The 20,777-nt window shown below is 40.3% G+C and overlaps 1 protein-coding gene across 2 annotated transcripts in view; it reads left to right on the top strand.

Moving 5' to 3' along the window:
• KATNAL2 (katanin catalytic subunit A1 like 2) overlaps positions 1 to 20,777 on the top strand; it is a 112,093-nt gene that overhangs the window by 23,938 nt on the left and 67,378 nt on the right. The window lies entirely within an intron of this gene.

Genomic DNA, 20,777 nt, shown 5'->3' with positions numbered 1-20,777 from the left:
TATTTATCATGTTGTACGTTATATTCCTAGTACTTCTTTACCTTATAACTGGGAGTTTTTACTTTTTGACCACCTTCATCTAATTCCTCTTCCTTCCACCTACCGCCTCTGGTAGCCCCAAATCTGATCTGTCTTTTTTTTATGAGTTTGTTTGTTTTTGAAGTATAATTCACTTACCATACTATGTTAGTTCCTATTTTATTACATAGTGATTTGGTATACATTTGATTTATATAATTTCAAAATGATCAACACAATAAGGTAGTTTTGATTTGTCATCATATAAGGATATTATATAGTTATTGACTATTGTCTCCATATTGTACATTTATTTTGCAACCAGAAGTTTGTACCCCTTAATCTCCCTCACCTATTTCTTTTCTACCTCTTACTCCCTTCTGGCAAATCACCTGTTTGGTCTTTGTATTTTTCATTCTGTTTCTGTTTTGTTAATTTGTTTTGTTTTTTAGATTCCACACTTATGTGAAAGCATATGGCATTTATCCTTCTCAGTTGGATTTATTTCCCTTAGCATAATACCCTCTAGGTCCATCCATGTCATTGTAAATGGCAATATTTTATTCTTTCTATGGCTGTGTAATATTCAGTTGTATATATATGTCACATCTTCTTTATCCATTCATTTATTGTTGGGCAGTTAGGTTGGTTCCATATCTTGACTATTGTAAATAATACTTCAGTGAACTTAGAGGTGTGTAGATCTTTTCTAATTAGAGTTTTCATTTTCTCTGGATAGATACCCAGGAGTAGAATTACTGGATCATATCGTAGACCAACCTAGATAGCATATTGAAAAGCAGAGACATTACTTTGCCAATAAAGGTCTGTCTAGTCAAGGCTATGGTTTTTCCTGTGGTCATGTATGGATGTGAGAGTTGGACTGTGAAGAAAGTTGAGCACCGAAGAATTGATGCTTTTGAAGTGTGGTGTTGGAGAAGACTCTTGAGAGTCCCTTGGACTACAAGGAGATCCATCCAGTCCATTCTGAAGGAGATCAGCCCTGGGATTTCTTTGGAAGGAATGATGCTAAAGCTGAAACTCCAGTACTTTGGCCACCTCATGCGAAGAGTTGACTCATTGGAAAAGACTCTGATGCTGGGAGGGATTGGGGGCAGGAGGAGAAGGGGATGACAGAGGATGAAATGGCTGGATGGCATCACTGACTCAATGGACATGAGTTTGAGTGAACTCTGGGAGTTGGTGATGGACAGGGAGGCCTGGCTGCGATTCATGGGGTTGCAGAGTTGGACATGACTGAGTGACTGAACTGAACTGATGGTAGTTCTATTGTTAATTTTTGAGGAATCTCCATACTGTTTTTCATAGTGTCTATACCAATTTATATTCCTATCAATGGAGTTAGAGGATTCGCTTTTCTGCACATCCTCAGCAACACTTGATATTTGTTATTTTTTTTTGGTAATAGCCATTGTGACAGGCCTTGTCCGAAAAATCCCATGGACAGAGGAGCCTGATAAGCTGTAGTCCAAAGGGTCACAGAGAGTCTAACACAAATGAGTGACTAAACACACAACATGACACACATTGTGATAGGTATGAGGTGATATCTCATTATGGTTTTGACTTGCATTACCCTAATGATTCGGAGAAGGCAATGGCACCCCACTCCAGTACTCTTGCCTGGAAAATCCCATGGATGGAGGAGCCTGGTAGGCTGCAGTCCATGGGGTTGTGAAGAGTCGGACACGACTGAGCGACTTCACTTTCGCTTTTCACCTTCATGCATTGGAGAAGGAAATGGCAACCCACTCCAGTGTTCTTGCCTGGAGAATCCCAGGGACGGGGGAGCCTGGTGGGCTGCCGTCTATGGGGTCGCACAGAGTCGGACATGACTGAAGCGACTTAGCAGCAGCACCCCTAATGATTAGTGATGTTGAATATCTTTTTATCTGCCTCTTGGCCATCTGTATGTCTCTTGAAAAATATCTATTCAGATTCTCTCCCTCTTTTTTAATCTGGTTGTTTTTTGATGTTGAGTTGTGTGAGTTCTTTGTATAGTTTGGATATTAACCCTTTGTTGGATATACTGTTTGCAAATATATAGTCTCCCATTTAGTATGTGGCCTTTTCATTTTGTTGATGATTTCTTTTACTGTGCAAGTCTTTTACTTTGATGTAATCCTGTTTGTTGATTTTTGCTTTTGTTTCCCTTACCTGAGAAAGCATATTCAAAAAATATTACAAAGACAAACGTCAAAGAGCATATTGCTTATGTTTTCTTCTAGAAGTTTTATAGATTCAGGTCTTACATTTAAGTCTTTAACCCATTTTTAATTTATTTTTGATCATGGTGTGAGAGTATTCCAGTTTGATACTTTTGCTTGTGCTGTACAGTTTTCCCTGGTGGTTCAGACAGTAAAGTGTCTGCCTACAATGCAGGAGACCCAGGTTCGATCCCTGGGTCAGGAAGATCCCATGGCAAAGGAAATGGCAACCCACTCCAGCATTCTTGCCTGGAAAATCCCATGGACGGAGGAGCCTGGTAGGCTACAGTCCATGGGGTTGCAAAGAGTTAGACACGACTGAGCGACCTCACTTCACATATAGTTTTCCCAACACCATTTATTAAAGAGGCTGTCTTTTCCACATTGTATATTCTAGCGTCCCTTGTTGTAGATGAACTACCACATATAAGTGTGGTTTCATCTCTGGGTTCTCTGTTCTGTTCCATTGATCTATGTGTCTGTTTTTGTACCAGTACCATGCTGTTTTGGTTACTGTAGCCTTGTAGTATAGTTTGAAATCTGGGAGTATGATACCTTCAGCTTTGTTCTTTCTCAAGAGTGTTTTTCCTGCTTGTTTTGTAGTTTCATACAGATTTTAGAATTTTTTGTTCTAGTTTTGTGAAAAATGCCATTGGTATCTCAACAGGGATTACATTGAATTTGTTGCTTTGGTCATTTTCATTTGAATGGTCATTTTAATAATTCTCCTTCTTCCCATCTATGAACATGGTGTATTGTTCTATCTGTTTGTGTTGTCTTCAGTTTCTTTAATCAGTGTCATAATTTTCCAAGTATAGACTTTTTATCTCCTTAGTTAGATTTGTTCCTCAGTATTTTTAATTTTTAATGTGATGATATATGGAATTTTTTCTTAATTTCTCTTTCTGATAATTCATTGTTAGTATACAGAAATGCAACAGATTTCTATATATTAATTTTGTATCCTGCAACTTTACCAAATTAACTGATGAGTTCTAGTAGATTTTGGTGGCATCCTTAGAATTTTTATGTATAGTATTGTGTCATCTGCAAACAGTGATGGTTTTACTTTTTTCTTTCCAATTGGATTCCTTTTACTCTTTTTTCTCTGATAGTAGTGCCTAGGATTTCCAGTGCTATGTTGAATAGAAGTTAGGGTTAGAGTGGGCATCCTTGTATTGTTCCTGATCTCCAATGAAATGCTTGTAGCTTTTCACCATTGAGTATGATGTAAGTTGTAGGCTTGTCATCAGATCAGATCAGATCAGTCACTCAGTCATGTCCGACTCTTCACGACCCCATGAATCGCAGCACGCCAGGCCTCCCTGTCCATCACCAACTCCCGGAGTTCACTCAAACTCACGTTCATCGAGTCAGTGATGCCATCCAGCCATCTCATCCTCTGTCATCCCCTTCTCCTCCTGCCCCCAATCCCTCCCAGCATCAGGGTCTTTTCCAATGAGTCAACTCTTCACATGAGGTGGCCAAAGTACTGGAGTTTCAGCTTTAGCATCATTCCTTCCAAAGAAATCTCAGGGCTGATCTCCTTCAGAATGGACTGGTTGGATCTCCTTGCAGTCCAAGGGACTCTCAAGAGTCTTCTCCAACACCACAGTTCAAAAGCATCAATTCTTCGGCACTCAGCCTTCTTCACAGTCCAACTCTCACATCCATACATGACCACAGGAAAAACCATAGCCTTGACTAGATGAATCTTTGTTGGCAAAGTAATCTCTCTGCTTTTGAATATGCTATCTAGGTTGGTCATAACTTTCCTTCCAAGGAGTAAGTATCTTTTAATTTCATGGCTGCAGTCACCATCTGTAGTGATTTTGGAGCCAAGAAAAATAAAGTCTGACACTGTTTCCACTGTTTCCCCATCTATTTCCCATGAAGTGGTGGGACCGATGCCATGATCTTCGTTTTCTGAACGTTGAGCTTTAAGCCAACTTTTTCACTCTTCACTTTCACTTTCATCAAGAGGCTTTTGAGTTCCTCTTCACTTTCTGCCATAAGGGTGGTGTCATCTGCATATCTGAGGTTATTGATATTTCTGCCGGCAATCTTGATTCCAGCTTGTGTTTCTTCCAGTCCAGCGTTTCTCATGATGTACTCTGCATAGAAGTTAAATGAACAGGGTGACAATATACAGCCTTGACGAACTCCTTTTCCTATTTGGAACCAGTCTGTTGTTCCATGTCCAGTTCTAACTGTTGCTTCCTGACCTGTATACAAATTTCTCAAGAGGCAGATCAGGTGGTCTGGTATTCCCATCTCTTTCAGAATGTTCCACAGTTTATTGTGATCCACACAGTCAAAGGGCTTTGGCATAGTCAATAAAGCAGAAATAGATGTTTTTCTGGAACTCTCTTGCTTTTTCCATGATCCAGCAGATGTTGGCAATTTGATCTCTGGTTCCTCTGCCTTTTCTAAAACCAGCTTGAACATCAGGAAGTTCACGGTTCACATATTGCTGAAGTTGGGCTTGGAGAATTTTGAGCATTACTTTACTAGCATGTGAGATGAGTGCAATTGTGCGGTAGTTTGAGCATTCTTTGGCATTGCCTTTGTTTGGGATTGGAATGAAAACTGACCTTTTCCAGTCCTGTGGCCACTGCTGAGTTTTCCAAATTTGCTGGCATATTGAGTGCATGTCAGGTCCATGAATCAAGGCAAATTGGAAGTGGTCAAATAAGAGATGGCAAGAGTGAATGTCGACATTCTAGGAATCAGCTAACTGAAATGGACTGGAATGGGTGAATTTAACTCAGATGACCATTATATCTACTACTGCGGGCAGGACTCCCTCAGAAGAAATGAAGTGGCCATCATGGTCAACAAAAGAGTCCAAAATGCAGTACTTGGATGCAATCTCAAAAACAACAGAATGATCTCTGTTCGTTTCCAAGGAAAACCATTCAATATGACAGTAATCCAAGTCTATGCCCCAACCAGTAACGCTGAAGAAGCTGAAGTTGAATGGTTCTATGAAGACCTACAAGACCTTTTAGAACTAACACCCAAAAAAGATGTCCTTTTCATTATAGGGGACTGGAATGCAAAAGTAGGAAGTCAAGAAACACCTGGAGTAACAGGCAAATTTGGCCTTGGAATATGGAATGAAGCAGGGCAAAGACTAATAGAGTTTTGCCAAGAAAATGCACTGGTCATAGCAAACACCCTCTTCCAACAACACAAGAGAAGGCTCTACCCATGGACATCACCAGATGGCCAACACCGAAATCAGATTGATTATATTCTTTGCAGCCAAAGATGGAGAAGCTCTATACAGTCAGCAAAAACAAGACCAGGATCTGAACTGTGGCTCAGACCATGAACTCCTTATTGCCAAATTCAGACTTAAATTGAAGAAAGTAGGGAAAACCACTAGACCATTCAGGTATGACCAAATCAAATCCCTTATGATTATACAGTGGAAGTGAGAAATAGATTAAAGGGCCTAGATCTGATAGATAGAGTGTCTGATGAACTATGGACTGAGGTTCGTGACATTGTACAGGAGACAGGGATCAAGACCATCCCCATGGAAAAGAAATGCAAAAAAGCAAAATGGCTGTCTGGGGAGGCCTTACAAATAGCTGTGAAAAGAAGAGAAGTGAAAAGCAATGGAGAAAAGGGAAGATATAAGCATCTGAATGCAGAGTTCCAAAGAATAGCAAGAAGAGATAAGAAAGCCTTCTTCAGTGATCATTGCAAAGAAATAGAGGAAAACAACAGAATGGGAAAGACTAGGGATCTCTTCAAGAAAATTAGAGATAACAAGGGAACATTTCATGCAAAGATGGGCTTGATAAAGGACAGAAATGGTATGGACCTAACAGAAGCAGAAGATATTAAGAAGAGGTGGCAAGAATACACAGAAGAACTGTACAAAAAAGATCTTCAAGACCCAGATAATCACAATGGTGTGATCACTGACCTAGAGCCAGACATCCTGGAATGTGAAGTCAAGTGGGCCTTAGAAAGCATCACTACGAACAAAGCTAGTGGAGGTGATGGAACTCCAGTTGAGCTATTCCAAATCCTGAAAGATGAAAGGCTTGTCATATATGGGCTTTATTAAATCACTGCAGATGGTGACTGCAGCCATGAAATTAAAAGACGCTTACTCCTTGGAAGGAAAGTTATGACCAACCTAGATAGCATATTCAAAAGCAGAGACATTACTTTGCCAACAAAGGTTCGTCTGGTCAAGGTTATGGTTTTTCCTGTGGTCATGTATGGATGTGAGAGTTGGACTGTGAAGAAGGCTGAGCACCGAAGAATTGATGCTTTTTGAACTGTGGTGTTGGAGAAGACTCTTGAGAGTCCCTTGGACTGCAAGGAGATCCAACCAGTCCATTCTGAAGGAGATCAGCCCTGGGATTTCTTTGGAAGGAATGATGCTAAAGCTGAAACTCCAGTATTTTGGCCACCTCATGTGAAGAGTTGAGTCATTGGAAAAGACTCTAATGCTGGGAGGGATTGGGGGCAGGAGGAGAAGGGGATGACAGAGGATGAGATGGCTGGATGGCATCACTGACTCGATGGACGTGAGTCTCAGTGAACTCCGGGAGTTGGTGATGGACAGGGAGGCCTGGCGTGCTGCGATTTATGAGGTCGCAAAGAGTCGGACATGACTGAGTGACTGAGCTAATCTGATGCCTTTATTATGTTCCTTTTGTGCCTACTTTGTTGAGAGTTTTTGTTGTTGTTGTTGTTATCATAAATGGATGTTGAATTTTGTCAAAAACTTTTTCTCCATCTGTTGAGATAATTATATTGCTTTTAGTCTTCAATTTTTTAATATAACATATCACATTGATTGAGTTGCAGATATTGAACCTTCCTTGCTTCCTTGGAGATAAATCCCAATTGATTATTGAGTATGATCCTTTTAATGTACTATTGAATTCAGTTTGCTAATATTTTGTTGAGGATTTTTACATCTATGCCCATCAGTGATACTGGCCTGTAATTTTTTGTGTAATGTCATGTCTGATTTGGCATCAGGGTACTCCTGGCCTCATGTTTGGAAAAATATGTTTGGAAGTGTTTGTCCCTTTGCAGGTTTTTGAAATAGTTGGTAAAGTATCAGTTTAACTATCTTCTAAATGTTTGGTGTAGTTCACCTGTATAGCTATCTAATCATGGACTTTTGTTTGTTGGAAAGTTTTTTGGTTTTATTTGTTACTGATTTGATTTCATTACTGGCAATTGTTCTGTTCATATTTTCTATTTCTTCCTGATTCAGTCTTGAGAGATTGTACATTTTTGTGAACTTATCCATTTCTTCTAGGTTGTCTATTTTATTGGCATATAATTGTAGTAATCGCTTATGATCCTATGTATTTCAGTGGCATTGGTTATAAATTCTCCTATTTCATTTCTGACTTAAATTGATTTGGGCCCTTTTTTTTTTTTTTTTTTTTTTGAGTCTGGCTAAAGGTTTATCAGTTTTGTTTATCTTTTCCAATAACCAGCTCTTAGATTCATTGATCTTTTCTGTTTCATTTTTTAGTCTTTATTTCATTTATTTCTGCTCTGATCTTTATAATTTGTTTCCTTTTACTAACTTTGTGGTTTTTTTTCTTTCTCTAGTTACTTTAGGTGTGAGGTTAGGTTGTTTGAGAGTTTTCTTGTGTCCTGAGGTAAGCTTGTATTGCTATAAACTTCCCTGTTAGAATTACTTTTGCTTTATCTCATAGATTTTCAGTCGTGTGTTTTTGTTTTAATTTTCTCCATGTTTTTAAAATTTTGCCTTTGATTTTTTTCAACAATTTCTTGGTTGTTTAGTAACATATTGTTTAGCCTCTACATGTTTGTGTTTTTGCATATTTTTTCTTGTATTTGATTTCTAGTCTCATAGTATTGTGATTGGAAAAGATGCTTGATATGATTTCAGTTTTCTTAAATTTACTGAGACTTGTTTTGTGACTTGGCATGTGATCTATCCTCGATAATGTTCCATGTGCACCCGAAGAGAATGTGTATTCTACTGCTTTTGGATGGAATGTTTCATATAAATGAATGTGATCCATTTGGCCTAATGTGTCATTTAAGGTCAGTGTTTCCTTATTCATTTTCTCTCTGGATGATCTGCCATTGATGTAAGTGAGGGTTGTTAAAAAGTCCCTTACTATCATTGTAATGCTGTCAGTTTCTCCATTTCTATCTGTTAATGTTTGCTTTATGTATTTAAGTGCTCTTATCTGGGGGGCATATATATTTATAATTGTCTTCTTGGATTGATCCCTTGATCATTAGGTAATGTCCTTCTTTGTTACAGTCTTTGTTTTAAAGTCTTTCATCTGATATAAGTATTGCTACCCTGGCTTTTTTTTTTTTTTTTTTTTTTCATTTTAATCTGCATGGAATACCCTTTTCAATCCCTTCACTTTCAGTCCATGTGTGTCTTTAGATCTAAAGTGAGTTTCTTGAGGGCAGTGTGTATATGGGTCTTGTTTTTGTGTGCATTCAGCCACTCTGTGTGTTTTGATTACAACATTTAGTTCATTAGTCCAATTACATTTGGAGTAATTATATATATATTTATTGAAATTTTGTAAATTGTTTTGTGATTGTTATTGTATTTTTTCTTTTGTTCTTCTTTTGCTCTCTTCCCTTGTGATTTGATGACCATCTTTAGTGTTATATTTGAATTCCTTTCTCTTTTTGCATGTGTGTGTATTTATTATAGATTTTGGTTTGTGGTCATCATGAAGTTTATATATATAGAAATATATATTTTAAGATGCTGGTCTTTTAAGTTCAAATGCATTTTAACAATCCTGCATTTTTACTTTCCAATGTTTATTTCTTTTGACTTTTTTTGGTTTGTTTTTTATTTTTTGTAAATTAATTAATTTATTTTAATTAATTACTTCACAATATTGTGGTGGTTTTTGCCATACATTCACATGAATCAGCCATGGGTGTACATGTGTCCCCCATCCTGAACTCCCTCCCACCACCCCCCCATCCCATCCCTCAGTGTCATCGCAGTGCCCTGCCCCTGAGTGCCCTGTCTCATGCATTGATTGACATCATTTTTATCCCTTAACTACGTAATATGGATATAGATGAGTTTACTACACTTGTCTTTTTGTTAAGATTTGTGTATTTACTAACTTTTGGCTGGGTTGGGTCTTTGTTGCTGCATACGGGCTTTCTCTAGTTGCAGCAAGTGGGGGCTACTTGTTGTTGTGCACGGGCTTCTCGTGTGGTAGTTTCTCTTGTGGATCATCGGCTCTAGGGCACACAGGCTTCTGTACTTGTGGTGCATGGGCTCAGTAGTTGTGCACGGGCTTAGTTGCCCTGCACTGCATGTGGAGTCTTCCTGAACCAGGGGTTAAACCCATTTCCCCTTCATGGGCAGGCAGATTCTTAACCACTAGACCCCCAGGAAAACTCAACCCTTGTCTTTTAACCTTCCTACTAGTTTTACACATGGTTGATTCACTGCCTTTATTGTCTATATGCCTTTACCAATGAGGTTTTTCCTTTCATAATTTTCCTAGTTCTAGTAGCAGTCTTTTCTTTCTCACTTAAAGTAGTCTCTTTAATATTTCTTGTAAAGCTGTTTTGGGAGGGCTGAGCTCCTTTAGCTTTTGCTTGTCTATAACCTTTTTGATCATTCTATCAAATTTGAATGAACCCATTGCCTGAGAGAGTATTCTTGGTTGTAGGTTTCCCCCTTTCATCTCTGTAAATATATTGTGCCACTCCCTTCTGGCCTGCAAAGTTTTTGCTGAAAAGTCAGTTGATAACCTTATGGGAGTTTCCTTGTACTTAACTTTTTGTTTTTCTCTTGCTATTTTTAATCTCTCTCTTTATCTTTATTTTTTGCTACTTTTATTACAGTTTGTGTTAGTGTGGTCCTCTTTGGGTTGATCCTGTTTGGGAATCTCTGTGATTCCTGGACCTGATGTCCATTTCTTTACATAGGGAAGTTTTCTGCTGTTATTTCTTCACATAAGTTATCTGCCACACTCTCTCTCTCCTATTTCTGAGACCCTATAATGCAAATGTTAGTACCTTAATGTTTAAGAGTTCTCTTAAACTCTCTTCATTAAATTTTTTTCCTTCTTTTTCTGTTCAACTTCGGTGATTTCTACTACTCTGTTTTCCAGCTCACGGATTCATTCCTCTGTATCATTTAATCTACTATTGATTACTTCTAGTATATTTTAAAATTTCACTTATTGTAGTTTTTATCTTTCTTTGGTTCTTCTTTATGTTTTCTAACCCCTTATTAATAACTTTCAACTTCTTACTCTGCTCACCTAATCTTCTCCTGAGTTCTTTGAGCAGCTTTACAATTATAACGTTGAGGTCTTTATTGGGTTGATTATCTCCACCTCACTCATTTCATCTGGGGTTTTATCATGTTCCTTCATTTGGAACATATTCCTGTGTCACTTCATTTTGCCTAATTTCCTGTTTTTATTTCTGTGCATTTGGTAGGTTGGCTATATTTCCTGACCTGGAGAAGTGGACTTTTGTAGATGTCCTGTGTTTCCCAGCAGTGCACTTCGCTCTGGTTGCAAGAGCTATATGCTTTAGGGTTATCCCCTGTGTGGGCCGTGTGGGTCCTTATGTTGTGACAGGCTGACTACTGTGGGTTGTCTGGTAGGCCTGGGTGCTTTATATATATAGAGCTTCCCTGGTGGCTCAGATGGTAGAGAGTCTGCCTAGAATGCAGGAGACCCAGGTTTGAACCCTGGTTCAGGAAGATGCCCTGGAGAAGGAAAGGGCAACCCTATATGTATAGCAATATAAACAGCTATAAACCATATTGTTTTGTTGTCTGTGCTGAAGCTGCTAGCCACTGGTGGGTAGGCTGGGTCCCAAAGCAGTTGGATACAAAGCCCTGAGTAGTCCTGGGGCTAGTGCTAGTCCATCGATGGGTGGAGCCAGGTCCTAGGATGGGTGGTTGCAGGGCTAGGTGTCTCGGATCCACTGGATGGCCTGCTGGTGTGGGGCCTGTTCCTGACACAGCTATCTGTGGAGTCCAGGGTGTCTGAAAACAGGTGTTGGCTTGCTGGTGAGTGGGCCCAGGGACAGGGGTTTCCCAGGGCTGGTGCTAGCCTGCCATGGGTGGGACTGAGGCCCTTGGAGTCCTGGGGCTAGCGCAGGTTCACTGGTGTGAGGGTTCTGGGGACAGGTCCTGGGGCAGCCTGTCTAGCTACTTGGCCTGCGGTGTCCCCGTACCGGTGCTTACAGGCTTGTGGGTGAGGCCAGTCTCAGTGCTAACAAGCTGCAGGGAGGACTCTGAAATGGCACTACTCAGCAACAGTGTCTTTGTGATAGAATGAGCTTCCAGTAATGGCTGCTACCAGCGTCCATGTCCACAAGGGGAACTCCCATATCTTCCTGCCTCTCCAGGAGGCTCTGAGAGATCACCAGGGAGGTCTGACCCAGGCTTCTTTCAAATTATTGCTTCTGCCCTGGATCCCAGCACATATGGGATTTTGTGTGCACAAAGAAAAAAAAAATAGAGGTGAGGTCTCTATTTTCCACAGTCCTCTGGCTCTCTTGAAAGTAAGCCCCATTGGCCTTCAAACCAAACCTTCTAAGGGCTCATCTTCTTGGTGCAGGACTCCCAGGCTAAAGATCATGATGTGGAGCTTGAACCCCTCACTCCTTGTGGAAGACCACAGCAGTTGTAATTATCCCCCCCATTTGCGGGCTGCCCACCCATGGATATGGGTCTTGACTATATACCATCTCCACTCCTCCACCCTGTCTCATTGTGGTTCCTTCTTTTCTGTCTTTAGTTATAGAAAACATTTCCTTCTCTTCTGGTCTTATCAATAGCTGCTCTGTAAGTAGTTGTAATTTTGGTGTGCTCATGGGAGGTGGTGGGTGCAGGGTCTTCCTACTCCACCATTTTCGCCATTCTCCTTTATTTTTAATGACACTGACTTGTTCAAGAAGCCATGTCAATTATCCTGCAGAACATCTCCCTTTCTATAGTTGTCTGATTGTTTCCTCGAGGTTTCACCTGCTGTTTTATGCCTGGTCACACTGTGATGTCGCCTTACCAGGATGGCAGTCTGATCTTTCCATCATGCAGCTATGTTGCAACTAGAAAGTAGTCTGTCTGAGCATGAGCTTTTGAAAAGAACATAAACCTCGTGATTCCATAATCTGCTTCTGTGTTTAGAACAATGGCATGGCACAGAAAGTCCTCTGTATTTCAGTAGGCTTTATACTTCCCTGAAATCCCCAATTTTATAACCAGTTCATACTCAGGATTGACTCTACGTGCTTCCCTTCATAGAACACTGTTCCTGAGCATAATTGACCGGTTCTGATTTTTTATTAAGTATAATAAATGCCTTTCTTGGATCTGTAGACACCACTTTTGGTAGTTCTAGTGTTTCATCAAGTTGAGCAGCATTTGAAAGTTGGGAAGTTTCCTGGTAGAAACAGGAGGTAATCAGGAAACAAACAAAAAACAAATTAGAACTTATGGGTATATATATTCAAGCTTTTAAGTGAATTTTAGATGCAAAGACTGTAAAAGAGAACTATAATAAAAACATTTGAAAGAAGAAATGTGTCCTTTTTAACTGTTTGTTTTTGAGATGGAAAGCTTAATGCAAAATTTGGATCTTATTACATAAATTGAAACGAGCTCATGCAAATTAATCTCCATTGCACCCGTAAAAAAGAAATTAAAAGCACTAATGCTGCTTGTAGTGTATATACAGTAACATTTCCTAAATATCTTCTGGGTCTAAAGCTAGGAATGATATTCAATGCTTCCTTTTCCTCAGGCTACAGTATCATAGGATTCAATTTTGAATCTGATAATGGAGGCACTTTTGTTGCACAATGGCCCACAAAGGAAATGAAGGAAGTAGAAAACAGGCAGATTATTGAAGCAGAGACAAATGAGATGCCTCGGTTAGAGGCTCAGTTCTGGGCTTCCTTTCTTTGGTAGACAGAAATTAATTGAGCATCTAATTGTGTCCATTTCAGGGGCACATTACCTTTTACAGTTTAAATTGACCATTGGTGGTGGCCCTGTGCTTAGTCTTTTTATCCAGAAGACAGTTTTCTATGTTCATTTGAATGACATGAGTAGAAGATGTTACAGATCTGACAGACTTTATACTTTTAATTAACACATTTATAAGATGACATTCTGTGTTTCAAGTAATTACATATCTTAAATAGTTAATACTAGGTATTTGCATAGAGTTTTCTTAGCTCTCTTTTCTGCTCTTAACAAATTCTGAATTTCCATCAAACTTATCTCAAAGAAAAAGTAGTGATTTTATTTTAAGGCCTGGGCACCTCAAGTATAAGCTGTTTCACAATGTGCATAGAAAGAAAGCCATTTTTGCAGCAACCCATGATCAAAGAATTCTAAGTTACTGAGCCACAGCGTGTCTTTAAGTCCCCATTATCTGCTGTAGAGAGCAAGACTACTTGCCAGACTTTGTGATTCCAGCCTAAAACCCTAGAAATACTCTTGACTGGAGTTGAGACAGCTACCGTTTTCCAGGAATGTAGTAAAACTTTGCGCATCCACCTCTGACAGGTCGTTTATAGTCTTTCAAGAATATGGTCAACATTGCTCAGATCAGCTCAGGATCTGGAAGTCCCTCCATTCCAAAAGTTAGAACTTTGCCTTCCTATTCATCTTGGTATACCAGGATTTCACTAAGTCAGTGATTCACTGATTAAGTGACTCTGCAGGGATTCTAAAAGGAATTTGAGGGAAATTATTCTAACAAATCCTTCAGCTCATTTGGTGAGGGCAGCTGTGAAACCCAAGGCTCTCCATATGTGTGTGGATAACTGGATCCCTAGATTTCTCTGCCTTAGTGTATATGTACATGAAAGGCATCTGTATATTCAGTGTATAGGCATGCAAGGTCAGGGGACCAGGGACTAGGAAGTGTAGTGTGGAGGAGGAGACGCCTGTGGGTGCCTTTGTCTGGATCTTTCCCTCCTAGTGCATGGAACACCCAAGGCCAGCATCAGTGTCAGGACATTTCCCACTCTCGTACCTACTGATGCAGAAGAGGGGAGAGACCCTGATATCAGAGTGGCTCATCTGCCAAGGTGATGATGGAATTTCTTAGCATAGAAATTTTTTGATCTGTGAACAGTAGAATCCAGCCTATTGGGTTTCCTTGCTTTGTACTTGCCAAAGTATTAAACAATTCAGAAACCTCTGGATAAAAAGAAAAAAATTGAGTTGCTGTACCCTCATCCCATTCCTTGGAGAAGGCGATGGCATCCCACTCCAGTACTTTTGCCTGGAAAATCCCATGGATGGAGGAGCCTGGTAGGCTGCAGTCCATGGGGTCGCGAAGAGTCAGACACGACTGAGTGACTTCCCTTTCACTTTTCACTTTTATGCATTGGAGAAGGAAATGGCAAGCCACTCTAGTGTTCTTGCCTGGAGAATCCCAGAGATGGGGGAGCCTGGTGGGCTGCCATCTATGGGGTCACACAGAGTCGGACACGACTGAAGTGACTTAGCAGCAGCATCCCATTCCTTTACCCAGAGGTATCTAAGTTCTTCACCAAAGCACAGAAATACACATCCACACTCTTTCACTCATAGAAAAAGAAAGGGAAAAAAAATTAGATAGGTAGATACCTTTTCACCTTACATATGTCTTGGGCTTCCGTGGTAGCTCAGACGGTAAAGCGTCTGCCTGCAATGCGGGAGACCCCGGTTTGATCCCTGGGTCAAGAAGAGACCCTGAAGAAGGAAATGACAACCCACTCCAGTACTCTTGCCTGGAAAATAGGCTACAGTCCATGAGGTTGCAAAAAGTCAGACACAACAGAGTGACTTCACTTTCACTTTCACTACATATGTCTTAGAATTAGGTAGATCTGCATTTGCTTACATACAGAGGTGTTCAAGACATATTATTAAATGGAGGGAAAAGGCCAAACAATATACACAAAATGATTCCATTTTTGCAAATTTAAAAGAGTATTTGCAAAAATGGACTCATTGATGTATTGATATATATATTGATATATTCAGAACAATTACATGAGAAATTAGCAATAGTGATTGGGTGGAAAGCTAAACGTTTCTTTTTAAACTTTTTGTATTAACTGAAGTTTTTCTTTGTCCAATTTAAACATTACCTTTATGTTTTAAAAAGTTATTTATTTATTTTTGGCTGCGTTGAGTCCTCGTTGCTGCACGAAGCCTTTCTCTAGTTGAGGCAAGTGGGGACTACTCTTCATTGAGGTGAGAGGGCTTCTCATTTCAGTTTCTCTTGTTGCAGAGCACAGGCTCTAGGGCATGGGCTTCAGTACTTGTGGTGTCCCACAGTATGTGGAATCTTCCTGGACCAGGGATCGAACCTGTGTGCCCTGCGTTGGCAGGCAGATTCTTAACCACTGTACCACCGGGGAAGTCCAAACACTACCTTTAATTCAAACTTTCTTTCTACTTGGGAGTGGACAGACAGTACGTGGGTGGGGAGAAAACACTATGTCTTCAAAATCTTTCCTTGTCAGTGTATATAGATCTGCTTTGTTCTTTGTATTGAAGTGATCCTTGGTAAGCCCGTATCATGATTTAGGTAACCTCTAATGGACATTTTCTGTGGGTGTGTGTGCGTGCTCCATCATGTCCGACTCTATGTGACCCCATGGACTGTAACTTGCCAGGCTTCTCTGCCCATGGAATTTTCTAGGCAAGAATACTGCAGCAGGTTGTCATTTCCTACTCCAGGGGCTCTTCCTGACCCAGGGATCGAACCTAAATCTTTTGTATCTCCTACATTGGCAGGTGGATTCTTTACCACTAGTGTTTTAAATATTTCTAATTTCAGAGGAGAATGTGCATAATGCTTTATTAAATATCCTTGAACATTAATTATTTTGCACATGTGAACCATTCCTGTAATACAGTGTAATCTTGCATGAATGGTGAGGTGTGGAATTGTGAGTTGGTGGGCATGTGTTTCATTTTGCTCTAGTTTATATTCCTACCAATTGTATCTGAGTACATACTCTTTCATACCTTGCCTGCTCTGAATATTAGCTGGGTAAAATCTTAAAAATTTCTGCATTAAAAATTTTTGAGATTCTTTTTGAAAGAAGCTAATATTTTTGTCCAGATACACTGAAGAAATACTAATAATACTTAAGGTGGTTTCTTCAATTTTCTGTGCACGGCAAGCTTTTTGATACAACCAAAAAGAAAACATATGAAGGGAATATCTGCTTAGATGATTTTGTGTGTTCTTTTCTTTCTGGGGACTCTATCTTGTAGTCACGTTGACTCAGCAAGTTTGTTACAGCCAATTCATCAGAACAAGTAAAGGAGCATCGTTGCCACATTCTAAGATATGGCCCGGCTCTGCCATCAGGGCAGTAGGGAGACCCTCATAATCGTGTGGGTGATAAGCAGCACCCCATTTACATTTTGAATAACTTCAGAATATTACGTGAAATCATTTGTATTTCCAGCCATATCATTTATTTTATATTACTAAAAAAATTATTCAGATTATTTACATTCATTTTAGCCTTTTTCTCCCTACCTCTCCCTGTTTTTATGTATTTTAAGACAGCTTTGTTGGGATATAATTCACATACCATGCAACTCACCCATTTTAAATGTACAGTTCTATGGCTTTTAAGGACAGAGGGTGAGAGCTAAGGGGTGCAGAGTTTCTTCGGGGAGTAATGAAGATATTTTAAGATTATTATAGTCATTGTGGTATAAATCTGTAAATAAACATGGGCTCTACCCAGGTGAGCACCTTTAGGAAATTCAGGGCTACCAGCCAAAGCCAGAGCAGTGCGTGTCATACTGAGGAGCACAAGCAAAACACCCCTGACTGTCTTTTCTAAGCATTTTAGTCATAAGAGAACATGAGTGCGTGTTTAGGAAGAAGCTCGTACTTCCAGAGTGTAGCATGGAGGGACTCTGAACTCTATGAACAAAGTAACTAATAGCTGTTGCTGCTGCTGCTGCTGCTAAGTTGCTTCAGTCGTGTCCGACTCTGTGCGACCCCATAGACAGCAGCCCACCAGGCTCCCCCATCCCTGGGATTCTCCAGGCAAGAACACTGGAGTGGGTTGCCATTTCCTTCTCCAGTGCGTGAAAGTGAAAAGTGAAAGTGAAGTTGCTCAGTCATATCTGACTCTTTGCGACCCCATGGATTGCAGCCTACCAGGCTCCTCCGTCCATGGGATTTTCCAGGCAAGAGTACTGGAATGGGGTGCCATTGCCTTCTCCAAATAGCTGTTGAGTACCCACCGAACACTGACCCTGATGCTGGCAGAACACCCACAGTTTCGCAAAACACTGCCCAGGTAGAAATGGTCACAGTCGGTGTCCAGTGCAGTCCCTCTGGGGATGTTTGTGGCTTTCATGGCTCTTTAATTCAGATCCTTTTGTTCTCAAAAATCTTTTCTTACAAATGAAACAGATGAGCTTCAGGTACAGCAGGACTGTGACTTTTCTGGAGTTAAAGGCATAATTCCCTATGAGATACACTTCTCTCGGTGCAGCAGAGTGACTAATTAACTGAGGCCTGGCCAGTAGTTGCTCTGAAATGGTCACTAAAATTGTAAGATTCAGTTTGAGGACCTGTAAGGGACACCATCTGTTACTAATGTGAGGTCAGCCAAGAATTACTGGTAACCATAGTTGTTTGATTTTGGCAAATTTGGTACACCATTTTTGACAAAACAGCAATTTCTCTTTGGTCTCGTGAATGTGCAGGGGTGGGAATGGACATTGATGAGTAGGGGTTAATGCAGGGGGGGAATTGATGGAGGGAAGGTCATTGGCCTGGGAGCCAGAGACCTAGGTTCTGAGTCAAACCCTCAAGTGTGAGTTTGAGAATGTGGACATTTAGAAACATATTCCATCAATCTTGCTTGTTTAATATGCAGTTTTAGTTTTTATTTTGCAAGCTTGATTTGAACTGAATTTTATGCTGATCATCTTTATTATGTAAACAGTCCTTCGGAACTACCCAAATTTCATAAAGGACCCCAATGCTGGGAAAGATCAAGGGCAAGAAGAGAAGGAGGGGACAGAGGATGAAATGGTTGGATGGCATCACCGACTTAATGGACTTAAGTCTGAGCGAACATCGGGAGATAGTGAAGGACAAGGAAGCCTGGCGTACTCTAGTCTGTGGGCTCTCTGAGAGTCAAATACAATTTAGCCACTAAAGAGCAAAATTCATGAGGTGCTTCCCCTCCTCATACACTAGATGGCACTATAGGTGAGGCAAATCAATTTACCAAAAAAGAGCCTTGGATAACCAAGACTAATTTTGGTAAATTAGAAAAGCTTAGCACTACAGGATACTTCTATTTTCTGGGAAACAGAGGAGTTACCTTGAGAAGCCTTAAGATAGCAACCCTCTAAGACACTGAAATTATGCCCACAGACTAGAAAGCAGTGGGAGCAGATAATTGAATGAAGATATTATGAAATAGCTGCATTATACCTAAGCTCTTACTTTGATATGAACTTTTTGGGGGGAGGGGAGAAATTACATACTGTGAAATAAAAGTAATCACAAGAAATAAATGTAAATTCCATTCACATAATGTTAAAAAATGTGAAAACCTAAACCTAGAGTCTGTTATACAGAGTTAAGAGAAAAACAAATATCAGATATATGTATTAAGTTAGCTACTCAGTCGTGTCCGAGTCTTAGTGACCCCATGGACTGTAGCCCACCAGGCTCCTCTGTCCATGGAATTCTCCGGGCAAGAATACCGGAGTGGGTTGTCATTCCCTTCTCCAGGGGATCTTCCCAACCCAGGGATAGAACCCAGGTCTCCTGCATTGCAGGCAGACTCTTTACTGACTGAGCCACCAGGGAAGCCAAAAATATTTACTCATGATCACATTTTAATGAACTGAAGAGTCTATTACTAAGAGAATAAATAAACATTATGTGATACATTCTTTTTTTAATTTAACTTTTTTGTGTGTGTTAGTCCTTCAGTCGTGTCCGACTCTTTGCAACCCCACAAACTAACCTGCCAGGCTTCTCTGTCCATGGAATTCTCCAGGCATATATATATAATATGTATATGTACACGATATCTAAACGATATACTCTAGAAGAATAGTACTGATGAACCCATCTACAGGGAAGAAATGGAGACACAGACCTAGAGAATGGACTTGTGGACCCAGCTGGGGATGGAGGGGCCAGGAGAAATCGAGAAAGTAACATTGACATCTGTTCACCATCATGTGTGAAATAGAAAACTAACAGGAAACTGCTCTATAACACAGAGAGCCCAGCCTGGTGCTCTGTGACGACCTCGAGGGGTGGAATGGGGAGAGAGAGAGGCTTTAGAGAGGGGATATGTATAAAATTATGACGAATTCATATTGATGTACGGCAGCAACCACCACAGCACTGTAAAGCAATTATCCTCCAATAAAAAAGTTAATTATCCTCCAATAAAAGCAATGCTCTTTCAATAAAAAAGCCCTTCCTCGTTAGTATAGTGGTGAGTATCTGCACCTGTCATGTGGGAGATGGGAGTTTGATTCCCCGACAGGGAGGCTGTATACGTTTAAAGGACTTCCCTGTAGCTCAAACAGTAAAGAACCTGCCTGTGATGCAGGAGACCAGGGTTCAATCCCTGGGTTGGGAAGATCCTCTGGAGAAGGCAATGGCAATCCACTCCAGTGTTCTTGCCTGGAGAATTCCATGGACAGAGAAGCCTGGTGGGTTAGTTTGTAGGGTCGCAAAGAGTCGGACATGACTGAGGGACTAACATACACACAAAAGTTAAAAGAAGAACGTATCAAACAATGTTTATTCATTCTCTTAGTAATAGACTCTCCAGTTCTTTAAAATGTGATCGTGAGTAAATATTTATGAATATTAAAAAATGTGAAAACTATCTACAGTGTATTTTTAAGGATGTATGGTAGGCTTCCCTGATAGCTCAGTTGGTAAAGAATCCTGCAATGCAGGAGACCCTGGTTCGATTCCTGAGTCAGGAAGATCCCCTGGAGAAGGGCAAGGCTACCCACTCCAGTATTCTGGCCTGGAGAATTCCATGGACTGTATAGTCCACGGAGTTGCAAAGAGTTGGACACGACTGAGCAATGTTCACTTTCACATAGTTGGTAAAACCATAAAGAGAAAGGCAATGCTGAGCATAAAAATTGGGATGCAAGTTACCTCTGGTGGGAGGAGGGGAAACGTCTGAAAGGAACAGTGAGGGGCTTTCTAAGACACAGAACGTGCTCTGGGCTCTAACCAGGGTGAAGCCTGTTATTATTATTATTATTAAAAAGGAATGGATGTTATTGGAGAAGGAAATGGCAACCCACTCCAGTATACTTGCCTGGAAAATCCCATGGACAGAGGAGCCTGGTGGGCTACAGTCCATGGAGTTGCAAAGAGTCAGACATGACTTAGCGACCGACTACACATATGAATTATATATTTCATAATAACAGATAAAAATGTAGCAAAGATTACTGTAATTCCCTTCTTGATTCTTTCTTTTTTAATTTTATTTTATTTTATTTTT

Source organism: Bubalus bubalis, chromosome 22 (genome assembly GCF_019923935.1).
Source record: "Bubalus bubalis isolate 160015118507 breed Murrah chromosome 22, NDDB_SH_1, whole genome shotgun sequence".
Classification (NCBI taxonomy): domain Eukaryota; kingdom Metazoa; phylum Chordata; class Mammalia; order Artiodactyla; family Bovidae; genus Bubalus; species Bubalus bubalis.
The sequence above is the reverse complement of the archived record's forward strand: the minus strand, read 5'-3'. Positions and strand labels throughout refer to the sequence as shown.